This window comes from Canis aureus, chromosome 19 (genome assembly GCF_053574225.1).
Source record: "Canis aureus isolate CA01 chromosome 19, VMU_Caureus_v.1.0, whole genome shotgun sequence".
NCBI lineage: Eukaryota > Metazoa > Chordata > Mammalia > Carnivora > Canidae > Canis > Canis aureus.
In genome coordinates, this window is record NC_135629.1 from 19752225 (window position 1) to 19776799 (window position 24575).

At 40.7% G+C, this 24575-nt stretch overlaps 1 protein-coding gene and 1 long non-coding RNA gene across 3 annotated transcripts in view; both read left to right on the forward strand.

The window, feature by feature from the left end:
- Positions 1 to 24575, forward strand: part of PDZRN3 (PDZ domain containing ring finger 3) — a 238032-nt gene that overhangs the window by 64456 nt on the left and 149001 nt on the right. The gene's annotated exons all lie outside the window — the stretch shown is intronic.
- LOC144289713 (uncharacterized) lies at positions 5647 to 20126 on the forward strand. The gene is made up of 3 exons (XR_013357626.1): positions 5647 to 5933; positions 7670 to 7757; positions 19869 to 20126. It is a non-coding gene; the product is annotated as an uncharacterized LOC144289713 (long non-coding RNA).

Consider the following 24575-nt stretch of genomic DNA (forward strand, 5'->3'; position numbering starts at 1 on the left):
CCTACTTCTACCATCTATACAGTGATGCAGGTTTTCTTATGGCATGTCTTGTTTCTTATTCTGAATATAAAAATTAGGCTCCCTAGATTGTATTCACAAACACACCCCTGTTTGGTGTGGGTGTGGAAAGGGTACTGTGCTTCAGGGTTGAATTTTGACCTTATTCTTGTTGGTCTGCCTTACTTAGCCTCTCTTTTATAAACTGTTGAATTCATTAATGTTAATGAATAGGTTTTTGTGATTATCAAATTCACAAGATAGGTGTAAGTTGCCCAGCATAGTCATTGGCACATAAAAAGGACTCTACAAAGTGTTTTTTTTCTCTTGAGATTTTAAGAGAAAAGGTTTTAAGGTTTGGAGGGACAAGGTTTTAAACCTACTGGATTAAAGTCATGTTAATAGTTATAGATTGTTGGTTACCTTGAGAGCAGGCACTGCCTGGTGCAGGCTCTGTCCCCTGCAGAGATAGAAGTTTTAATGTTCAGTGTACTAATTAGATCATGTCAGGGATGGTGGGCAGGGCAGGGCTGCTGCTTCTGCCCTTGGCAGAAAATATTATACGTGATTTGTAAGTGAACTGTCTGCTCACATGTTCTCTGTGAGTGTAAATATTGATTCTAAGGAAGAACTAAGATAATATTGTGGTGTGGGACGTTTCCGAGTTGTTTAGATTTTTGTTTTGTTTTATTTTAATTGCATGCATATTGAAACTGTATCCCAGCCTTGGCCAGACTTCAGACATTCAGATACCACCATCAGCTTTTCTATCCATATTGTTATTTTTAAAAATAGCTTTACTTACATTCATTCTTTTTAAATGCAAACTAATTTTAAAAAGACTTAATCCTACATTCATAACTAAGTAAATAAAATAAATATTTCTTGCCTTATGTAAGTGGGAAATTAATATATGCAGTAACTTGAAGGTAGCTTTAATGTACAGTGGAAACTGTCTTCAGATTAGCTGACGGCTCCAGGCCTAAAGCCTGCAACCCTTGTGGCAAAAGGGAGATTAAGCTTGACACACATGAGAGCAAGATGTTTAAGATGCATTAACACCCATCAGAGGGCTTCTCCTTAATGTAAACGCCAAGGACAAGTTCTGAAGGCTTTTTGTTTGTATTCCTGTGTCAACATATTTTATAGATTAGACCTCTCTGAATGGCATAGCCTGACCTTTTATTAGTACCATTGTCATGTGAGGTTCCCATTCTGCATTCCCCTGGCCTGTAAAAAAATAGCATTGGAAACAAGATGAATCAAAGTTCAGTATGTTGCTGGGCTGAAACTGTATTTTTAAAAACCCAGATTTGAGTAACTTTTCCCCAGTTAAGCCATCAGGTTGGGAAAGAACTTGTCAACCAAGTAGAATGTTGGCTATGCACAGCCTCTGGCTCCTTGTGGGTACCTGGGTGTTCTGATGGCTGGGGGTATCTTGGGCTTCTTGAGGATAGGAGCCCTGTCTTAACATTCCTGTAGCATTTTTCTTGTGGTGTAATCCTAGTGATTGACATAGAGTGGACACCAGAATCACTTACTGGGTAAATTTGGACCATCTGGTGGCTTGCCAGGAAGAGTAGTCCCATGTCTCTGGGAGCATTTTGTGTTCGTTCTACATAGGCTGTCAAATAGTGTGGACCTCAGGTGTTCCTGGCTTCTGGGGTCAGTGATGAAACTCACAGGTTTCTGAGAGTACATGACTTGAAAGTACACAGCATATTTTAGGTGAAGGTTTTAACCTGCTCCTCCCACGGGTTTGCATTTGGAAGGGTCTAGGAAGCTGGTATTGTTTGCCTTGGATTGGATTCTCTATAGGCTTGGAGCCCCCCCTACTTCTCCCCTGACCTTATTATCAGTCCTCGGCACTGAGCCCTTGACCAGTAGAGGGAGCCTGGACAGGAAAAGGAATAGGAAGGACAGTTTGCATGTTCACACTTCAGGGTTTGGGCATTAGGTATGCCTGGGACAGGGCGAAAGCGAATGAAGAGTGAATTATTTAATTTATTTTGGTCTACTTTTCTGTTTTGAGTGGATATTCTAGACCTTACTATATTTTAAAATAATAATGTTTTTGAACCATTATAATAATATAGCTTACAAAGACCTCTATTATACTGTGCAAAAAAATACTGTGTGAAACATAGGACATTTACATTAATATTTAGTACTTTTAAATTATATGTCTGCTAGCTTTGTAGATAGACTCATGGAGATTTTTTTCCCCTATATACCCAAGCAATTTTTTTCTCCCAGTATAGTGCTAGCCAAGAGTTTTATTTTCATTATATAAAAATAACTGGTAATACTACAGAGGTTTATTTTTGGAAGCACAATTTCTATATATGATTTCTTGACTCATTAAAAAAAAAAACATAGTAAATAGAAAAACTTCTTTTTCCAGATGTGTGAAAATAATGCATTTCCTAGAACATACAGAAAACTATGTGACAGGGCAAAATCCCACCAACTAGAGATAACCACTCTAATGTGTTAATATTTGGTTGTTTCCTTTACTTTTATACATAGACAAATATTGCATTAAACCATTTACCTTACTTTGTGAATTTTCATATTTCTGTTTCTCATCTGTAAGACCCAAGTTGAACTAAATGGTGTTTAATGTTTTAAAACTCACTAATTAGAGTCAACAAAATGATTTGAAATGATGATGCTTTCAAATGTTAGTTCATTTCCTGCCTTTATGAATCATTACAACAACATAGTCTTCCATATCTTTAAGCATTCTTCAGAAATGTATTAATCATAAGACATAAGATATGACATTTAAATGTTAAATGGAAGAAAATAGCCAGAGAGATGGATTAAAAATGTTGAGATACATTCCAGGTTTGGAATTGATTTTATTTTCAACCACTAGTTTGGTTACATAGTTTTTTAAATATGAGGCCTTGGATATAAAATGTTTCATTATTAACCTAAATTAAGAATAAAGAATAACCACATATTCAATTTTATTATCACCACAAAAAGGAAGGATTCAAATCTTAAGATGAGAAAATAGTCCTAGAAATCCAACTTTCTGACTTAAAACTAGTGATCAGGTTCCAAGCCAAGATAATTCAGATTATATTAACTTGAAGCAGCTGTTGCCTTTGATACAGTACTTTTTTTTTTTTTTTTTTTCTGGAAATGGAAAAGGTCTTATAAAGAATACTTGTGTTGTTTCTTTTTGAAAGCAGCTGGCTTCCCATCGTTGAGCTGTTTTTTGAGTTGAGAAACCCCAGGCTCTGGATGTTTTTCTTATAAGGGAGCTGGGTGGATGGGAGAGGTGGCTTTGACCATCATGTGCAGGGTCCAGCCATAGCCGTGTTTGGGCCAGAGGAAAGGACAGACCCCCTCCTTCTTCTGTCCCTTCTGTATTTCCCCAACAGCAGGCCTGCTGCTATATGTGTCTCACTGTCCTAACCCTGCCCACAGGCCTCAGTAACGTGAGGAGCAGGCTGGCAGAGCAACTTCTCAGGCGTTGTAGAGGGAAGGCAAGAAGGAGGTGGAGTTCTGGGGCAGCACAGGGAGGAGAAGGCTGCTCCCTGGTCAGGTGCACAGGTTGAACAGTGGCATTCTGCACTAGGTTCTTCAGATCACTGACCCCAGTGTTCTCCAGAGGGACAAGTAGGGAAGACCCTTGGGGGTTGGAAGCCACCTCCATTCCTCAGCTGCTTCTACACACTCCCATGTGACCATGGGGTCCCTAGGAGAGCAGCTTGGATGTTATTTCTTCAGAGTTGCCTTTAATTCCTGGCATGAACTCCTCTCTAAACACTGAGTAGTTTTCCTTACATAGTTTATAGTTAGTATTTAATAAATGTCTTCTTCCTCCTATTTTATTCACCATTTTATCCTCAGCACCAGGTACCACGTCTGGCCCAGAGGAAGCTCTTGGTAAATGGTCAGTGCAGAAAAAAAGATGACTTTTTTGACAAGTAATTTTACATCTCTTTGCTTTATTTAGATATCTGAACTATCTTGAAAATATTTGTGCAAATGCTGATAGCTCCCTTTTGGGGAGGGGGCATAGTATACCATTTGTCAACAGGAAAAAGACAAAATTACAGTATTCTTTATACTAGATATGATTATATTTTATATTATTATAAAATGATATGTGTTTTATATTGTCTGAAATCATTTTTAGCAAAGTCTTAACTTTTCAAGTTTCTTAAATGAAAAACATTCATAGATTATGAATGAATTATTGCGTATTATATTTGAGATTTCCTTGGTGTTTATAAGCCACTCTAAAAATTTCAAAGAGCAAAGAGTGAGTTTATGTTATTCTACTCCTTTTAAAGGCAGGGATTTTGAAAGTTGAGAGGATTTCTTAGTGTGGCAGATTTGGGAAAGAGAAATGGTGGGTAGGGGACATTTTCAGAATTTTCTCTTGTGACTTCTTAAGTTTATTCTTGTAATTATTGCCTTTTCTAAATTACTTTGCCCTCTTCAATGATTCGCACAGCACCCTGCATGTATTAGGTTTTGGACATAGGTTTTGAATCAAGGTATGCATTTAGCTATGGATAAGAACATGGAAGGAAGACCTAAATCTAGCTATGACCAGTCTTGTGTTAAAGCCTGTTCTTTTTTACTTTTATACATTTTGGATGATAGTGGCTTTAAATTCAGAAGCAGAGGACCAAGGTCACCATTGGCCTCTCCCTGTCATCTTTCCATATCCTAAGGCTTGTTCTTTTCATAGAGTTTTCCCCTCATCTACTGTGGAAATTCAGTATATGTTTTCTGTCAGCATTATTTTTCCAAATCTGTGGACTTTAAGACATGGCGTTGGTTCAGACTCCATTAATGTGGAGTTGGAGGTCATTATGCTGGAGCAAATCTGAAGACAGTCCTTGTTGCTCACAAGGAAAGGATATGCCAAGGAGAACGATAGTTTTTACAAAATGTCAATGGGGAAATTTTAGTTACTGAAGAGAATAGAACTGTTCTGAACATCTTGGACTGTAGGAAATTCTGCAAATTAGGGCTCTCCCTAGGGGTTTGTAAATTTCGATTTGGCTCCACATTTCAATAACCATTGCAGCTGCTCTGTTTTGTTGTTTTACTCTGAAAACAAAGGTGCTCCTTCTGAAAGCTTCTCCAAGGCCTTACACTCATAGTTGCTTTGTGGTCCCAAGGGACATGGCTAGATTTCTTTTTTTTTTTTTTAAGTAACTAGTGCTTGTTCTGGAGGAATAAGGTAGTGGCTCTAAAATGTTCCTTTAGAATGTCAGTGATTATGGTATAATTATCTTCCCCGAAAGAAAAAAAATAATTCTGGCTCTGATTCAAAATATAACAACACTTTGGCTATAAATCCCTAATTGCCTCTAAAAAGCAAAAACAGACATGTTTAATTTTTCTATCCTCTCTGCAACTTATCTGCTTTGTCTGGTGATTAAAGCAGGCGACAGTCAGGCCTGTTGGAATCTGGTCCTTTCCCTGTCACTCACGGTTTTGGCTCAGCCCTCACAATGTGCTTGGCGTTGTTCAATGCATCATTATAGAAAACTGCTCTCCCTACCATGTAGGAGTCTGCAAAGATTCATTCTACTGAGAACTTAGTAAGACACTGAAGATGTTTGTGTGAAAGACAGTATGATGTCACTGCATTATCACAATTAGTGACTATCTATGGGGATTCTGGAATTTGTCTTAATTTATTTCTCTTAACCTTTACATCTTGAAGGTCTTTCCAGGTTGGGATGGAATGGTTTTTTAAACCAAGGCCTGGTTTTCCATGGAATAGCCATTTCTCTGTGGATGTCCATTAAGGTCGTTCCTAATTTTTCCCTGTTACAAACTCTGCTGCAGACCATGCTTTCATGAACCATCATGATGATGGTAACAACAGCATTAACAATTAACTGACACTTAGAAAGTACTTATTTATGCACCTGGCATTGTTCTTCACATCATTGGTATGTTGGTTTCAATCCTCACAACAATCTTGTGAGATAGGTATTCTTATTCATATTTTACATTGGAGTAAATTGAGGCCCAGAGATGCTTTCTAACTTGACAACCATAATAGCTACTAGGTTTCATAGCTGGCATATGAATTCAGATGGTACTTTGTAGGTATATATAAAATGGTTAAAACATATATTCCCCTTCCTTGGTTTTTTTCTCCTGCCCAAATGGTGGTCATTACTCACACTCAGACTCTGACATTCTATTCTATCCCAGAGCTGCCTGTATCTTTAGCTAACAGTTCTGTGCTGGTGATGCCCAGACTTCTAGGCTCCCTTGGCCTCTGCTTTGCAAAGTGAGATATTTGCATACACTTGTAGGTTTCATATTCCCCAACCCCCATTCTCTGTTATTTTTGTCTCCCTTATACATCCCTCCCTGCTACCCCTCCCACCCCCCCACCCCCACCCCAGCTCTAGTCAGGATGAACCCTCTTGTCATTTGTGTGCCATGCATATTTCAGCGTCTCTCCTCATCCCTTTCCGTGCCCTTTTCATCTAGCCGAATCCTACCTGTCCTTTGCCAGAACTCAAGATGATCTCCCCCATTTCCTTTGCCAGCTAACTGCTCTAGCACATATTTGACATTTCTCTCTTGTGGAATGCTCTCCATGGAATGCTTAAGGATGTGAATTGTGGTATCTGAGTGTCTGGGTTCAAATACTGGACCTGGGTTATTTAGCTTTGCTGGCCTTTAACTTTCTCATCTACAAAATGGAGATAATAGTTCTTATAGAGCTATGAAGAAAAAAATGATACGACTTTGTAGAAAATGTGACCTTTTTACTACTGTTTTACAGTCTCAAAACGCTTTCCCCTCTTTATAGTCTCACCCCTAGCCCTTGATTATTCTATTTTATGTGCTCATTTTGCCTCTTTAAATTATGGGAGCTAGGGTCACCTGATACTTGTCTGTCCACCAGAGAATCAAGCCAGAGTGGTGAGCAGAGAGTAGGTGTTGCTTATTACTGAGTAAAGCATTGCTGAGAATGCGTGAATCATCATGCTGAGCAACTGTGCTCTCTAAGCTGTGCTGTTTATCCATGAATAAAAACATTTACCTTCATTCTGGAGAGCTGTTTTCCAAACACCATATTTCAGTATCTTCAAATTCCAAACAGTTTATTAATCATACTTCTCCCAAACAGTGGCACCTATTTTCCCTAGGCAGATACCTATAGGTAGACATCTTGATCAGTCCAATTAGAATTTACTGAATAACACAAATAGTGATGTGTTAGCGGTATGTTTTATATAATCCTGCTTAGTTTTGGCAGAATCTACTTGATAAAAAATAAACTGTCCTTTTGAAAGTTATTTTAGACACACAACCTGTATATACCATAAAGATTTCCTTATAGCTTATATTCCTCCCAGGGGAGAAAATAACCTAATTTTATAGGGTCATGAGGAATTGAGATAATTGTGTGAATTCCTGATGAACCTACTGTCTAGATCTAGTTATTATCCAATTATAAATAGTCATTAGGACACTTGATGGGGAAGGGGCAAGTTTTGAGTGGTAAGAAGGTACCAGCGCAACTAGCTAATTCCTAATATAGGGAATAGTTACCCCAGTTATATAGCTTTATATAGTTACCGAGGATATAGCACTTACTATATATGATTGTTCCAAGGTATGGAGTTAAAATCATGCTCCTGTTTATTCCTTTCATTCCCATAAGAAATCCAAGAGGCAGTGTTCAGGTGAGGAAGTTGAACTCCAGGGAAGATGAGTAACCATGGGAACAGAGGAATGTGCTAGCGAAAGAGGTAAGAAAATAAATGTACTCCAGGTGACTGGACTTTTTGCCTTTGTAAAACTGCCCCTGACCTCGAGTAGAGAGGACTATCCACATGGAAGGAGGGAGAGGCAGTGAAAGGGACTGGAAGACCACAGGCATCAGTTGTTTGGACATGGATGGGTCTTTAGCCCAGCTGCCTCCTAGAAATGTGGCGGGAAGTGAGGTACTAACCTCTGGTACATTAAGAGAAAGGTAATAGCCATTGTGTTGCTATGAGAAATAAATACAACAATGTGTAACAAAAGGATTAGTAGTTGACTGCCTCAAGACATAGACTCCAAAAATATGTCCTTTACCACTTTCAGGACTATCTCTGTGGGCTTCTACTATTACAATTAGGAAAATAATTACGTTAGTTTCAAATGTAGCCAAAGAAACCTGGAACAATTGTAACTGTTACTTACATTCAGCATATAGGTCTGATTTTTGCTACATTGGCTTTTTTTTTGCCTTCTCTTTTTCCTTTTCTTCTTGATGTACTGAATGAAGTATGCTTCAGTATCCATCATCTCTAAAGAAATATAAACATTTTCTTACCTAGCCACAATGGAAGTGACAAAGTGAAACAGCTAAAACTGGTGATACCATAACTTTGGAAAGTAATTTAAAAACAGGATTTTTCTGTGGTTTGTGACTTTTTCAAGAGTAATGAGTTTTGTTTGTGGGTTTGTTGTGCTTCTTTTTCTTTTTTCTTTTTTTAAAGATTTATTTTTATTTATTTATGGTAGACACAGAGAGAGAGAGAGAGAGGCAGAGACACAGGCAGAGGGAGAAGCAGGCTCCATGCCGGGAGCCCGACGCGGGACTCGATCCCGGGACTCCAGGATCATGCCTGGGCCAAAGGCAGGTGTGAAACCACTGAGCCACCCAGGGATCCCCTGTGCTTCCTTTTCTTAAATTGATTTTTCATCAGATAATATACTCAAGATTTAAATACACTCAAGTTCTGTGAGTAGTGACTGAAACATGAATATGGGCATTATTCTAACAGGTATGTTGACATTTTACTATAGTGGCTTGGAACTCTTTTAAGGGGGTCAATACTGTGAAAGACAGATAATAACACCCTTTTACCAGCTCTGGTTGATCCCATCTCCTCCCCCCTGAGCTGTAAAAGGAGTTCTAATGTTGGTGTATGTCCTTGCTGTCTCTGCATTTTTAAAGAGTATTTTTGGAATTAAGACTGATGTTTTCTTAGATTAAAATCCATACATGAAAAACAGATTCCTTCATGGCTTACAACAATCCTCCAGTAGGTACCGTAATACCTCCGTTTTACAGATCCAGAAACTGAAGCTTCAGAGCGTCAGAATGATCTTACTAAGGTTGTAGTACCCATCAGTGGAGCAGCCAGTGGAGGAACCTGACTGGTGTGACTTCAGAGTCTGCTCTGAGTCCTGTGTTGTCACAGTGTCTCTTGTGAACCTGAAGTTGAGATGAACATAAGCTATCATGGAATCTAGACGGAAGAGCATATAGCGGCAAGTTTAAAACGTGCAGTCCACAGACAAGATATTTAGTGGGACTGGATATGCAGCACACAACTTGGGGCACTGGCAAAGCAGTGAGGAGGGAAGGCACTGTTACTGGGAAGTGTGGATCCAAACCTATGATCCAAGAAATTGAAGACGGAAACTTGACTATGGAGAGCAGGGCTTCTCAAGAACAAGCTCCTTGGACGTGAATTGGAAGTGAGGAAGATGTCCCAGCTTACTGATGGGAAAGCAGTGTCCGAACAGGGCGGCCTCTCCTCGGTCGTGGCCTGCCTTCATCACGGGTTGCGGGAAATGGGTGCGATGGGCTGTGCCTGGCCTGTGGGAAGACGGGGGTGCAGCTGTCCCTACTGTCAGTGGCCCGAGACCCTGCGAGCTCGGCCAGGCCCGCACAGAGCAGCGGGCAGGGAGGCCGCCTGTGCCAGGGCTCTGGTTCCACTTGAACTGAAGCGAATGACAGTGCAATTGTTACCACCTCAGACATGGACCGTGAGGATGACAGATGCAGGGGAGTGAACCGCTGCTCCTTGAGCACATCCAGAGCTCTTCAGTGCTGTTCAGCTTGAACTCATTTTCTGATGCTCTCGAAATAAACATTAAAAAAAAAAAAAAAAAGCGTTTTGCAGCATTTTGCTTCAGCAGGGCAGGGACACTCGGGAGCATCCATGTCCCTGGGACCCCTGTGCTAACGAATCTGGTTTCTGAGGTGGGCCCAGATGCTGTCTTTATTTTCTGAACATTAATTCATCCCCCTCCTTGTTCTGATCATTGGCACTCACACTTCTTTCTAGTACACAAAAAGGATATTAGAGAAATGCCTGTTTGGATGGAAACCACAGTATGTAGATCGGCCTTTGTGCTTAGAATGTAGTTCTTCATCCACAACAGGAACAGAGCTTTAGGGTCATTGCTTATAGTATTGAAAGTGTCTCCTGCTGCGAGATTTAGCTGGAAGCTGAGTGGGGCAGCGCTCCTCACCGGCAACAGTGGTTTCCCATTTTGACAGCACACTAAATCAGCCTGGGAACTTGGAAGTAAAGACTGAAGCTCAGCCCCCACCTTCAGAGAATTCTAGTTTAATTGATCTAGGGTGGGACCAGGTATCCCTACGCTGAAAGGCTCTCCAGGTATTGATAATGCAGAACCAGGATTGAGAACAGTGATTCTCAAACTTGAGTATGCAGCATAATCTCCTGAAGGGCTTTTAAAACACAACCCACTGGCCCTCACCCTCAGAATTTCTGGTTCAGTAGGTCTGAGGTGGGACCCGAGGTCCTGTATTTCTAGCAAGTTTCCAAATGATGCTAATGCACTAGTTTCGGGAACCCACTTTAAGGACTGCTGGCCTAGAAGGATCTTTCCAGTAGCTTTAGGTGAGTCTATTACAGAAAAAAAAAAGTGATACCAACACAAATATCTAGTGTTGCTTTTAGTAGAACAAACACTTTCAGCACGAGTATTAAAATATCATAGTTCTCCATTTCTAGGCAAGTTGGGCCATTAGCTTTCTTCTTTAAATCAGTTATCTTAACTGGTAGGGCAGCTAGAGACCAGGATCTGAAAGAACTAGATTGGAGGCGGGTTAGGGTTAAACAGAAAGGAAAATATGGCAAGGGTCTATGGAATTGTTACTCAGGCTAGCAAATGACCTGTGATGGAGGAGCTTTACTGAGACACCTAGTTTGGAAACAGATGAGTGGCAACACTTACAGTGCTCTGGGCAGCATGAAATGTGACACAGTAGTGCAAAGATGAATAAAAAAACATGGTACTTAGCCCCCAAAAGAGGACGATTGAGCTGCAGAATGTATAGTCTATGACTAAACGTATATATTTCTTAAATGGAGACCCTAAATTTCTTTTTATCTGATTCTTGGGACTTCTCATAGTCCCCTTGGATTCCCCAAGTGTTTTCCTCAGTCTTTTTAAAAACTCATTATGCAATGTTCAAAGTTCTAGGATGCCAACTCTGCCCTCTGCCCTGTCCCAGGAGTCGTCTTGCTGCATTGCTGCCCGTCTGTCTTCGCCTGACCTTTATGGAAGAGTGAACTTGTAAAAGCAACTGTTCTGTGTCCCATCCTCATGGCCTTCCAGGATTGGGCTTTGAGTGCAAGCAATAGCACAGCTTGACTCACTCTTCCTCCTTGCCATGCAGCTTCTCTTGAGTGAAGTGCCCAGCGTTAGCTGATGGAGAAGAAAAGAGCCCATTCTATCCATTTGACAGACCCTTAATTAATAGTAATCATGAACACTGAAGTCATGCACTGCCACGGCATTCACCATTGTTATCTTAGCAAATCCTGGACTTGACAAACAGAGCACCCCTTATTCTGCAATTAAGTGAGAAATAATGGCATCGCTTCAGCTTTGAGGAAGGAAATGTTCAAGTGGAACCTCTGGATAATTAAGCTTAACATTATGATCAACAGAAAGTGATTGTGCCTGTGTTCAGAGGCGAGAAGAGATAAGCCACCAAACATGTGACTTAGCAAAAGAAATGGTTCTTGTGACGGAGGAGAGTCTCCCCCACCCCGCAACGACAGCCAGCCAGCTTTGTGCTTGTTACGGGGCAGGTGCTGTTCTCTGTCCCATTCTCTCTCTCCCAGCTGCTCTCAGGTTCTTGCTCATTGATTCTAGGGGACTGCCTTTGTAACGTTGGCTTGTTTGCCATTTCTTTTTATGTCTTCTAGCATCTGCTTTTCCTGCTTTTTGTTTTATATTTTGTTTTTCTTCTTTGATGAGAATCACTTTTTCTTGATTTAGACACGCTGGCTTTCTGACATGTGAAATTAAAACAGTTTATCTAATTTTTAGCCAAAGCAGGTGTTGAGTGGTTGACCCTATGAAGTGGCTCACTCCAGAAACCTCATTTACTCCTGGTTTCTTTATTATCTCCCCATAATTCTTTAGCTTAATAAAATGCATGTGTGAAAGGGCAGGGGCAGAAACCACAGCTCTATGGTGTGTGGATGTCAGCCTGCCCCCCCCCCCCCCAGGGATTTGGGAGGGTTGAGCTTACAATGGGAATGTCAAGCTTCCAGAATGTGGTGCTCTGAAGAACCTCAGATTAGTGCATGCCCAGGAGAAGGATTCCTTCTTTGCTTTGGCACATATGAGTATGCCCCTCATATGGAAACACCCCCTCATTCCCTTTAGTGGAATCCTAGGGACATAAAATTTTTATATATACTACTTCATGATTCCCAACAGCCCCAAAATATTCAGTATTTTTTGGCCTGTTACAGAAAGTTTCCAGGTCCCCAGCATCAAAGAAAGCTTTAGACCCCAGGTTGTCAGGTTTAGGTATGTAAGTACTTTCTCTCACCAGCATCTAAGGTTGGCTGGCGGATACCAAAGGCACATAGAGGAAGAGATGCACTGGTTATTATCCTCATCTTAATTTAGCAAATGTCTGAGGCTCCCCACCCCTTTTAACATTTTCACCAGAGCCCAGACTCATCTTGTGGAGCATTCCCCCCACCTCTTCATTCCTAAACCCCTGTGTATTATAAAGGAAATGAAATCCATATGTTTCTGATTCATTTACATGTAGCTCATCAAAATGTAGTTTTGTAAGAGCTCTTTGGTGTCCAAGAAGCATTTGGAGCCTTTTTATGAGACTTTGAAACACCTCCCTCCCTTTCCCCTTAGAACCAGGAAGTTGGAACTTGCCAAGAGTAAATAAAATCAAGCTTCAGGGTTGACTCTGTCTCTGGTCTGACCCACCAAACTTCAGCAGACTCAGAGCTTCAGCAAGAACAGAAAACGACTCTTTTTACCCTTTTGAAGGTGCCATAGAAGTGGCACTAATCTCACTTAAACCCTACATGACATTGAGTTTGGTCTCTTCCCCAGCTTCTCTTGGAAACAGCTGATTGACCCCACACAGCTCAACCTCCTCCCTCTTGGCCCATTGAGGGAGCAGATGGCTGCTGCACAAGCTCAGAGGAGTGGTTCCTTGCGCTATTTCCCACCTCCAGCCACCAACAGGTTGCTAATTGAAATCTTTACAACTTCACAAGCCATGGATTCTTAGCAGGGGGATTTCCTTTGCACCAGTGGCTTCTGTCTTGCTGGGATGGTGACTGAGGCACCCACAACTATAGGCTTTAGTAGGGAAGCCTTGCTTTGAGTGTTTTTCTTCATCAAGTAAGGTTTATCAGCTTTAAGAAGGAAACTACTGCTATTAAGACTAGCACTTTTATTTTGTACCAGCACAGAAATGATGTGAGTCCACCTATTTTCAGAGTTAAGTTCATGAAAGGTTAGAATTTTTCTTTGTGACCCTAGAGAAGATGAATCATGTACAGCCACTCAGGAGTTTAGGATTCCTTACTTGGGTTGTTGTAGTGAGTGGGGTAGAAGGAACTCCAACTTCTGTTTTGTGCATCCATCTCGTGTGTCTGATGCAGGATGGTGTTGGACCTTTCAGGGACTACAGCCTGGGTGCCTGGTAGTGCAAAGGTGGCAGGGACGGGGAAGTAAAGCCAGACCCAGACCTGGAAGTTCTCACCCTGTATTTCAGCTGCTGAGCTCAGGCTGTTTCCCAAGTATGTTTATTTCCTCATGTGGACACATACAATGTAATATAAGTCATCTACTCCTTCACATGTGACATTGACTCTCAGGATGAGTCTGGAGAAGTGTGCTTTGTCTTCCCATTCTTAGAATTTGATAACGTCCTTGGTTAGCTTCAATTTGAAGACAGTAGAGTTAATTATTATATACATTTTGCACGTGTGTGTACAAGTGGGGGAGCCATTCTCAGTGGAAATTTTAAAATACTTAACAGCAACTGTAAAATATTTTAGGCTAGTTAGGAAAGTCTCAACTAGGCCTTGTGCAACCTTGAAGTCTGAACATCACCCAAAATCCCATGGCAGGGAAAAATCCATGACCAGTCACACGTGTTAAAACTATCCTATCACTGGTGAAAGGGCATGACACCAGGGTGCTTCATTAGGTTAGTTATTTCTCTAAATGAAAAGCTCTTATACAATCCAAGGGACAGATGGCTGTCAGTCCATTGCAAAAATGGTTTCAAGGGGTTTAAAGTTTGCCCGACAGACAGTGAGGACCATAGGTTCCATGAGCCGTGGGTGAGATTTCCTTCATTTCCTCCTGCTGGTCCTTACTGTTCCCCAATAGATTGCCGCCTCAGGTTTACAGATAATCCGGCAGTCTATGCCTGGTCTATTTAATTCCCGCTCAGTCTTCCAGTACTTTCATTTCTAGTGGAGAAATAGAAGTTGAGCTTCATCCAGTGTATTTTGCCCAGTGTGAGTCATTCATTAATTGACTCCTTCAACAGACACCAAGTGCCTTCCCTGTGCTGAGCCCTATTCTGGGTGCTGGGAAACCGTGTGTAGGACAGATACGGTTTCTCCCTTCACACAGCTTCTGTTCCTCTGGTGCTCACACAGATAGCCACAGAGCCGGATGGTAAACTTGGGCCCTGGACTTCATTGAGAAAGAGTGGTGATTTTCTTCCCTACGCACACCATGGCTGACTTCCCTCAGAATGATCCTTATTACACTATCTTGTGGAAAAAAAGTCTGCCGCAGTGCTCAGCCAAACCCCCACACTAAAATGGAAGACTTTGAGGGGGAAAAGCATTTTAGTCAGAATTTTGGTATAGCCAAGAAATTTAAAGATCCAGGAAGGTTTGCCAACATGTTCTGAATGACTTCTAGGACTTGCGAATGTCTCAAGGGCTAGAACTTCGAGGGTGAGCCCTATGAGGTCTCTTTTTGTTATAGGTCAGAATTATCAAATACTGGCAATTCCTTATGGTTTAGTCTAATAGATTTTCTGCCTCTTTTACTTCATTCGTAGTAAGTACTTAATAAATATAAGCCAAATTGCTTTGCATGTCCCAGGCCCTCAGGCATTTCGGATCGGTCTAAACTACTTGCCTTTGGTCCATTTTGTGATTTTGTGTGTAGCAAAGTTGTAGAACATTTTATTAAAACTTACTATTCATAACCTTCATAGTGGTAGCTAATAGGGTTTTTTGCAATCCTCCCTTCTCCAAAGGATTTCTTAAACTCTCTGATCCTCGATTATGATCTTACTGAGAAGGATGTTGTTGGTAACCCCTCTTCTCACCTGTTAAGGTGTTAACAAGAGGGGTCCTGAAGGCACAGGGGATAGAGCAGGTGCATATCCAGCACTATTAGCCCTGGGGGCCTTCAGCTTACCTGTCCCCCGCCCCCGACTGTGTACTGAGACTCCAGGTGTTTGGCATCCCGTGGGGCTCTGTAGATATGAGCAGTTATTTTTATTATTACTATTAAATGTCAGTATAGTCAGTGACCATTATAATAGCATGATGACAGGTGGTAGCTACCCTGGTGGTAAGCAGAGCATAATGTATAAACTTGCGTAATTGCTATGTTATACACTTGAAACTAATGTAACATTTTGTGTCAGCTACACTCAAAACAAATGTCAGTGTAGGTAGACATGCTGTGAAATGAACAAGATATCTAAGTGGATTAAAAATTTTTTTCCCCTTAAAAATTATGCTTGTTTTGTTATTTGTTGCAAGTATTTGGAGGTGGGGAATACACTGTGGAGATTTTGATGAAAAGGTACAGTATTGGGCTCAGTTTTCATATCACATCTCATGCACATTATGAAACTTGTAGAGAAACATGCCGCAGGTTAATGCCTGGCACATAATAAACCCAGAAAATGTTTTTAACAGTAACTCTAACAGATATTTCCTTCCTTCTCAAAATAAAGTACTTGATTTTACGAGCTTTTTCTTAGACTCTTTCAAAAACCATCTTACTGACTCACTCTTTCCAGGAGAAAATCCAGATAGTGGAGATTCAAGGAAAAAATACTGTTAAAAAAAAAAAAATACAGTGGAACTGGGTATGTTGGCACCATGGTATGGTGGTACCTTTGAATGTTTGTCTTTCTCTGAGGTAACCTTCAGGATTTACTATTCAAATATATGTAGCAGTTTAAGGGGTGCCTGACTGGCTCAGTCCATAGAGTATCTGACTTGATCTTTGGGTCCCGAGTTCAAGCCCCACCTTCAGGCATATAGAGCCTGCTTAATACTGAGTGATTAATCAATAAAGGCAACAAATATATGTAACAGATTAAGATACATTGTTAAATAAAAAGCAAGATTTGTTTTATTTATTTATTTATTTATTTATTTATTTATTTATTTATTTATTTTTTAATGCAACATTTAAAACTGTGTCATATGTGGTCTCATCTGTGTAAAATAACAAGTTGTGCCAAGAACAATTTGAAGAAACGCACAGGGTTAACTGTGATGGGGGGCAGGTTGGGTAAGCACAGACTTGTTGATTATACGTGTTTTATTCTTTAAGGGTTTTTTTGATAGCATTTATTTATTTGGATAATGAGCATGTATTTATTTGGATAGTTATAACTAAAAGTGCTGAATCTGAGTTAGGCAAGAAGTGATACTTTCGTTTCAGTGTGCTTGTTAGCTTGCAGTTTTAGTGGTCTATTTGAGATGTTAATGTAGAAGATAGCCTGTGTGATAGCTCCAAGGATTGGCCGTGCTAAGCTCACACCCTACAGTGAACTTCATTTCTAAGTAGAATAGTTGGTCCAGTTTTATAAAACATGCCTCTGGTGTGCGTCAATGCCAGCTGCATTGAGAGCTATCTCTGAGAACAACTGTGAAAGAGGCCGGAGCCTTAAGAAATACTGGATCCTTGATCTATTAGGAATGCCTCTATTTTTAAGTTGTAGTTAAGACTGAAAAGAGAAAACCCTATGGCCAAATCACATTTGCAAGCTTGCAAGAGTACATCTAAAGTCTGAATGAGATGTCCTTGGTGTTCTCAGCACAAGACTCCATTTGGCCTAGTTTGTCAGTAAGGTAACTCCCTCATTTCTCAGATGCTTCCCCATCTCACGGCAGGAGCTGCCCTTACGATTCTGAGGAGCAGGTGGGCCAGTCAAGGTAGATCAAGCGGTGCTGTTGAGGGCTGTTGGAAGATGCCATCTCCTAAGTGCCTGCCTCATGGTGCTGACCTCTCAGGTGCTGGGTTCTGGGTCTGCCTGCCTGCTGAAATTGGATCCTGGGACCCTGCTTGGCTCTGGATGCTGTCTTGGCAAATGGCTGCATAGTGGTATTTGGAACAATAGAAAGTTGGAGCCCTGGGCATTTCTCTATTGATGTCATGTTCACCTTCTTAAAGCTGTCCATGAATATGACCTGTGTGTATTTGCAGTTAAACAGGTAAAATAGGAATCCAAAAGTAGAACCTGAAAGGGCCAGAAGTGCCAGACACCTGTAGTGCCCAGAGCAGAAAGGCACCGTTTGTGATGACCAACTCCAGTTTTGAAAGTGATGCTTTTAGGATTCATGAAGTACCAATTTTGGTGATATTCCACATAACTGTATGAAGTGAATATGTGTGTTTTTTCATATGGTGATCATCCACAAGAGGTCTTAGAATGACCTTTTACTGTGCCTTGATCCATGTAAATGATTTGTTTAGATTTAAGTTATAATTCTTCTAGAAAAATGAGTTGCTACAGATTCACTGATAGAGAGCAATGGGGCTGGAATTGAAACCCAGGCAGTGTGATGGTGGGGCCATTGCTCTTATAACACAAACACACCAATGTGTTCCCAGGTACTGCTGACCTGATGGTTTCTGGTCATCCAGAGAGACCAGTAAAATACGTCTGCTGATTTATCTTGTGCTTTGCATTTCTCTGTCCATAATGAGTTGATAATGCCATCAAAGTAGATATTTTATTGTGTACTTTCTCCATGTGTCATTTATAGAACTTTGAAGACCTGTCCCATTATTGACCCCATTGTTCATAGTTCCCTCTCCAGAGAAACTGCAGATTGCTCTTATCTTCTGTTTGTTCCCCCTCCACACACACACAACTTTAGTTTCTGATGACATATCTTTCATCACAGCCCTAAAATATTTCAAGTTTTTTAAAAATAGTCACTCAAGTATTACTCTTTTAATATCCTACTCTGTTGAAAATATGTCAAGTACCTAAATGTTTCTAGCATTTATAGAATTTTAGACAGTTTCAGAAAGTTGGGAGATAAAAATAAAATCAGATGTGTGGTCTCTACACCTTGTGCTTAATGACCTGTGAAAGGTATAGAACTGAACTCCACAGTATAAATACTCAGTGTTTGAAATGGCTACTTTAACCACTTAGGAGAATTCAGCGTGGGTTTGGAGACACCTGGAGAGACTTTGTGGCAAAGATGAGACTTCGACAGATGGTTATTAGGGATCTCAAAAAAAAAAAAAAAAAAAAAAAACTCAGTGTAAGCCCAGAGTAGTGTGTACAATGTATATATGATACAGAAAAAAGACTGGAAGGGAAGTAATAGAATGCCAGCTCCATGGCAGTACCGTATGTAGTGATTCAGAACCTGAGCCTTGAGCCAGAACACTCAGCTCTTCTTTTTATAGTCTAATGGATCATATAACTAAAAGTTACATTAGCTCTCTCTCTCTGCCTTGGATTCCTCATTGGTTTAAAAAAAAAAAAAGAATTTTGATGCATAACTCAAAGACTTACATGGATTAAATGAATTCATGAATGTAAAAAATTTAGACCACTGTCTGGCTTACAGTCAGTACTCAGTAAGTATTAGCTAAATTGGGCATATTTGAATGGTGAAATTATGGGAAATTATAGTTCTTCATAGTCTTAAATTTTTTTTATGTTTTCTACAGTGAACATGTGCCTTTGATAATCAGAAGAAAAATATCTTTTTAAAGTAGGAGCTCTTAGTATGATTTTAAAAATATATATACCACAGGTGAGTCATACTTAGATGGACTAAAAAGCCATTTAGAGCATATTTTCATGAGGTTAGGCAACATTTTTGCTGACATTCAACGCAAATGCCTTACTAACTTCCATAAATGGAATTTAAAGTTTACCGCCAGTTCCCAGACCCTCTTTGCTCCTCAAGAAATGTTGGCATACATCAGGATAGACTATCTCATTGCCTCTATCACTAGTAATGGTGAAGTGCCTTTCAAGAATTGGATAAATAGTGAGACGCCTGGGTGGCTCAGTGGGAGCATCTGCCTTCTGCTCAGGGCGTGATTCCGGGGTCCTGGGATCAAGTCCCACATTGGGCTCCCCGCAGGGAGCTTCCTTCTCCTTCTGCCTATGTCTCTGCCTCTCTCTTTCATGAATAAATAAATTTTGAAAAAAGAATTGGATAAATAGGCCTCTTGGCAGGTAATTTAATTAACTGCAATTGTTTCCAAAAAATAGTTTTTGTCTCTCCGCAGAGTAACTTTCACTAAATTGTAGTATCCAATCATTTATTATACCTTTGAGCTTTATCATTTTATAAAATATCATATACATGCCAATTCCAGCATTTCCCCCAACGAGAAGAATAAAGAACAACTTTTGTGTTGTTTTGGAAGAGGTCAACTTCAATATGTAAACTTTTATAGATGTAGATGCAATACTCTAGTGTCAACTCATAATGTAAAATGTTTCAGCTCTATGTATTTAGGATCTCAGATAAGTCACATATAAAATGTCTTTTTTTATTTAAAGATTTATTTATTTATTTTAGGAAGAAAGAGGGCGAGTAGGGGGTGGAGCAGAGAGAGAGACAAGCAGATTCCCTGATGAGGAGGGAGTCCGACATGAGGCTCAATCCCACAACCCTGGAACCATGCATGACCTGACTTGAGACCAGGAGTCTGCTGCTTAACCGACTGAACCACTCAGACGCCAGACGCCCCTCAAAAACGTCTTAAATTAGAAATACTGCCTTTATACTATCATATTTTATGAAACAGTTTTATTAAAACTTCACTTGCATATTAAACGCCAATGTCTTTGTCATCTCATGAGAGCTGCATTTCTCATCCTGTTGTTTTCCAAAAGTCTGTAATTTAGTCTAAGTTGTTAGAGGCACAGCACCTCTTGAATCATCGGTGTCATAGGACCTTTCATCCTGAACCATAAATCTTCACCCAGGCAGCATTTCAACATACTTTCCCATTCGCTGTATACAAGCATATTTGTGCTCTCCACAATTAACCATTTATTGATTGCTTTCAAACCTAATCTTTAAAAGACTTATTTCCAGTGAATCTGACTCTTGGAATTACATAGATACACCCACCAGGAATAAATAATCAGTCTCTGTCATTTATTTTTTTGCCTTTGGTTTCAGTTACCTCTTGCTGTGTACAAAAAACCATATCCGTGTCTGTTGCTTAAAACAACAGCGATTTATCATTCCTCATGATTCAGTAGATCATGTGGGCTGTTCTTCGGCTAGCCTTACTTGGGTTGTCCAAATGGCCACACTTACAAGTCTAGTAGTTGGTGCTGGATGTTGATGGGTCTCTCACTCCATGTAACCTTTCCTGCTCAAGGAGGCTAATGCAGGCTTTTTGATGGGCAGTTTCAGATCGAGAGGGAAGAGTAGAAGAGTAGAAGGTGCAAGGTCTGGTGACTGCATTCAGAAGTCCCCCGATGTCACTTCTCTGATGTTCTCTTGATCAAAGTTTAGTCATAAGGCCAGCCCAGATTTGCACTGAGGAAATAGAGTCTCCCTCTTGATGAAAGGAGCACCAGAGAATTTGTGGCCATGTTTAGCCCACCACAACCCCTTCTTTAACTGATTTTCTATAGTAAGATCTATAAGCATCCCAAATTTCCCTTGTTAAAATTTATGCAAGCTAACATATCTTTCCTGAATATGGCTCAAAACTAAGTAATTAAGAGAGTGACCTGTAATACGAAAACCTATTTAAAGGCTCAAATGGGAGGGGACTGCCTGGTCTAAAAAATAATTACCTGACGTTATATTTTAATAACTATGGTAAAGTCAGTGAAGCCTGCCCTTGAAGAAACACAAGTTCCTTGTCAGCTTTAAAGGACAAGGACAGGTTTGGGGGGAAGTGCTGGTGCTCCCATAGAGGATGGGGTGGGATCAAGCTGTGTACTGCTTCCAGTCAAAGCCCATGGGGCTAGCTATAAAAATAACATTTCTTTGGGAATGTGCTTTCTTACAAGAAAGGCTTCTGTCCAGTGTGTGTCTTTGTGTAAGCAATTAGTGTAAGAACTTTTGAGGCACCTTCAGAAACACAGCTCTCCAGATGAGATCCATCATAGCCCTGTGCTTAGTAGACATCTCCTGTGCATCTGCTGGGCATCGGTGAGGGCTTCATGACCAGGTCTCAGTTTGCCTTTCCCTACATCATTGCATAAGATTAAAACCAGATGGGGCCAGTGGCTCAGGGGTTTAGCGCCACCTTCAGCACAGGGTGTGATCCTGGCATGATCCTGGAGACCCAGGATCAAGTCCCACGTTGGGCTACCTGCATGGAGCCTGCTTCTCCCTCTGCCTGTGTCTCTGCCTCTCTCTCTGTCTCTCTCATGAATAAATAAAAAAAAATCTTAAAAAAAAAAGATTAAAACCAGATGAAAAATCAAATGCAGGAGAAAAGTGGGTGCAAAGCAAGGCTTGCTCAACCCTTAAGTGCTTTATGTTGCTGAAGGTTAACTGTGTTGCCTCACATAAGGAAAGACCAGGAAACTACTCTAAATGAGTGGTAGCATGAGGAAACCACAAAAGAAAGGGCTCAACGTCATAAGTGCATTTTTTAAATGCATAGTGCACAGTGTAAAAGTCGGTCTGCAATTTTTGAATTATGCTTCCTATAAAAGTACATCAGGTAAATACACATAATTGGAGTCCCTGGTGTTCTGGCTAAGCTCATTTTGAAGAACTTCAAAAAACTAGATTGCCTTTTTTAGGAGTATTATTTTGATTTGAAAAAGCACGTATTTGCCAGTGAGACAATGCACAGAATTTAGAGAAAGGGAGACAGCCCTATTGTGCTTGAAGTATGTGTAATGTTCCCCCATGTTCTGTGCAAGGAAATGAAGTTTCTGCTTTCATTCAGAAGCAATTAGAGGATGTCTTTGCGGTTGCTGGAAAACAGATGCAAGACTCCTGGAAGTCTGAAGTGTAAAATGAAGGTGGAAAATTAAAGTAGAATGCATCACTGCATATCCTAGATCTTAATGTAAAAGCCTGGGCCTGGGACAAGTGAACACAGTTTATACATTTCTAGCTGTAAACGTGATTCATGGATTCCACATGATCATCCCCCAATCAAAATTTGATAGAGCATTAAAGAGTCATTTTGGTCTGGAAGTCCCAATGGTGAATTGAATGCTGATGTTCAACATGACTTAGGAGACACAGTTTCCTTAATCACATAACCATAATTTAGTGACTCGAAGGAAGATCCTGTGTGTAGAATGCCACATGTGGTCTTCAGATGACCCTGTCCTTAAATCTCCCATGGTGGCAGGTTCTACACAAGGAAAACGTGAAAGAAAGGCCTCCTGTGTCTCTTAGAGAAGATAATAGTTGGATCCTGTTGGCCAGATTTGGTAGTGTTCCATAAAAGGTTGAATGTCAAGACTGTTGCCTGGGGCTTATTGACGCCAGGTATCAACATATTCCCAAGTATTTGATGGTTCTGCATTGTAGATTAAAGCCATCTGGTCGGTTAAAGCAAATTTACCATTGTACTAGAGTAGACTAATTGCTATAACGAATAAACCCCAAAATTCAGAGGTCCTACACAATAAATACTTATCACTTGTTTAAAATGAGGGCCAGATATGGTTCAGCAAGGGGGCTTGGGGTCAGTTCTTCACCACAAGTAAGGGACCCAAGCTTCTCCCAACCTTGTAGCCCAACTTCTCTAATCTCCTGAATCTTTTCACTTGGAAAGTGAGTGAAGAGCTGTAGGAGAGGTTTCTTTGGGCCAGGCTTGGAAGTTATGTGTTTCGCTTCTGCTTATATGGGCAGAACTTCAGTTTCATGACCTTTGCAAAAGGTAGGAGAGGCTAAGGGCATGAGCAGTACATTGTGAACACTGATGGTATGGGTCCTTGCCTTTCAGTGGAGGACCAGGGGAGAGGGTAATTGCCCTCTCACATGTGGCTATAAATCTTAGCACCAGCAATAGGGAGCCTCTCCAATGGCCGTAGGATGATAGGCAATGTAAAAGACTCTTGCAACGTAGAAGAAATTCTCTGTAAGTGTAACAAGTTTCTTGGAGTGGTCAAGACCTCTGTGCCTACTACTGTCACACCCAGTAAAGTAGTGCCCCTTGGCCATATTTCCCTCCGGGTCCATTCCCTTTCTGGTCTCTAATGCAGTGGTTCATGAGTATGGGAAACATGTTCTTGTGTAGAACCTGCCACCATGGGGGATTTAAGGACAGAGTCATCTGAAGACCACATGTGGCATTCTAGACACAGGACCCTCCTTCCAGTCTCTAAATTATGGATGTTGGTTTAAAGAAACCTTTGTCTCTTAAAATAAGTTCTCATTGCCCAGGATTAGAAACAGCTGGAAATCTTTGTGAAGGGGCAGAGGTTTCAGATGTGCGTCTGAGTATTTCTTCATTGGGTACCACAGATGCTGCAGAATGACACACATACCTGTCATGCCAGCAAAGCCACATCCTCAGTGTCTACCCTAGCAGAAGTGATGGCTGGGCTGTTTGGGCAGGCTCTGGACCACCACAAAGTTTACCATTGGAAACCCAGCTGTGAGGACTTTCCCTCTACTTCCATCTGGTCAACCCTTACTGTTAAAGGGACTCTAAGAGAATTTGATAAGGAGCCCTGAATCTTTAGATCTTGTTAATCAGTCTACTTAATGAAACTTTCAACATCTCTTGGATGGACACATGGTACCTGTGAGTCATTAAATATAACAGATGCTGTGATCTGTCAGAAACGGCTTACTGTGAACTATGGGAGCATAGACATTGTATTGACCATGATGATGAAATTTGTAGCCCAAACAGTAACATTCCTGGGGGTTTTCCTTGAGTCAACTCACCATCACAAAAAGATTCTGGCTTTTATATCTGTCACATTTATTAAATTGTGTATGTGTGTTTAAGGGAGCCTGTCTAGATCGTATCATATTTTCTTTTTACACTGATGTTACATTATATATAATTACGGAAAACCCCAAATTTATATCCTTGTAAATTCTTCCCTTACCTGCACTTAAATTCTAAGCTGAGTTGACTTCAGGGCATACCTAGAGTCTGCTTTGCTTGTTTATACAGTGTTCCTCACATGTGGGTGCCTCATAAATACCATTCTGCAGTCAGCTTCCAGGTATACAGTACGTGCAAGGTCTATACCATAGGTAGGAACAGATGACATGAAGGACAGTTTAGGAAATGCAGGTTATTAAGTGTGCAGTTACTCTAATGATGGGCCT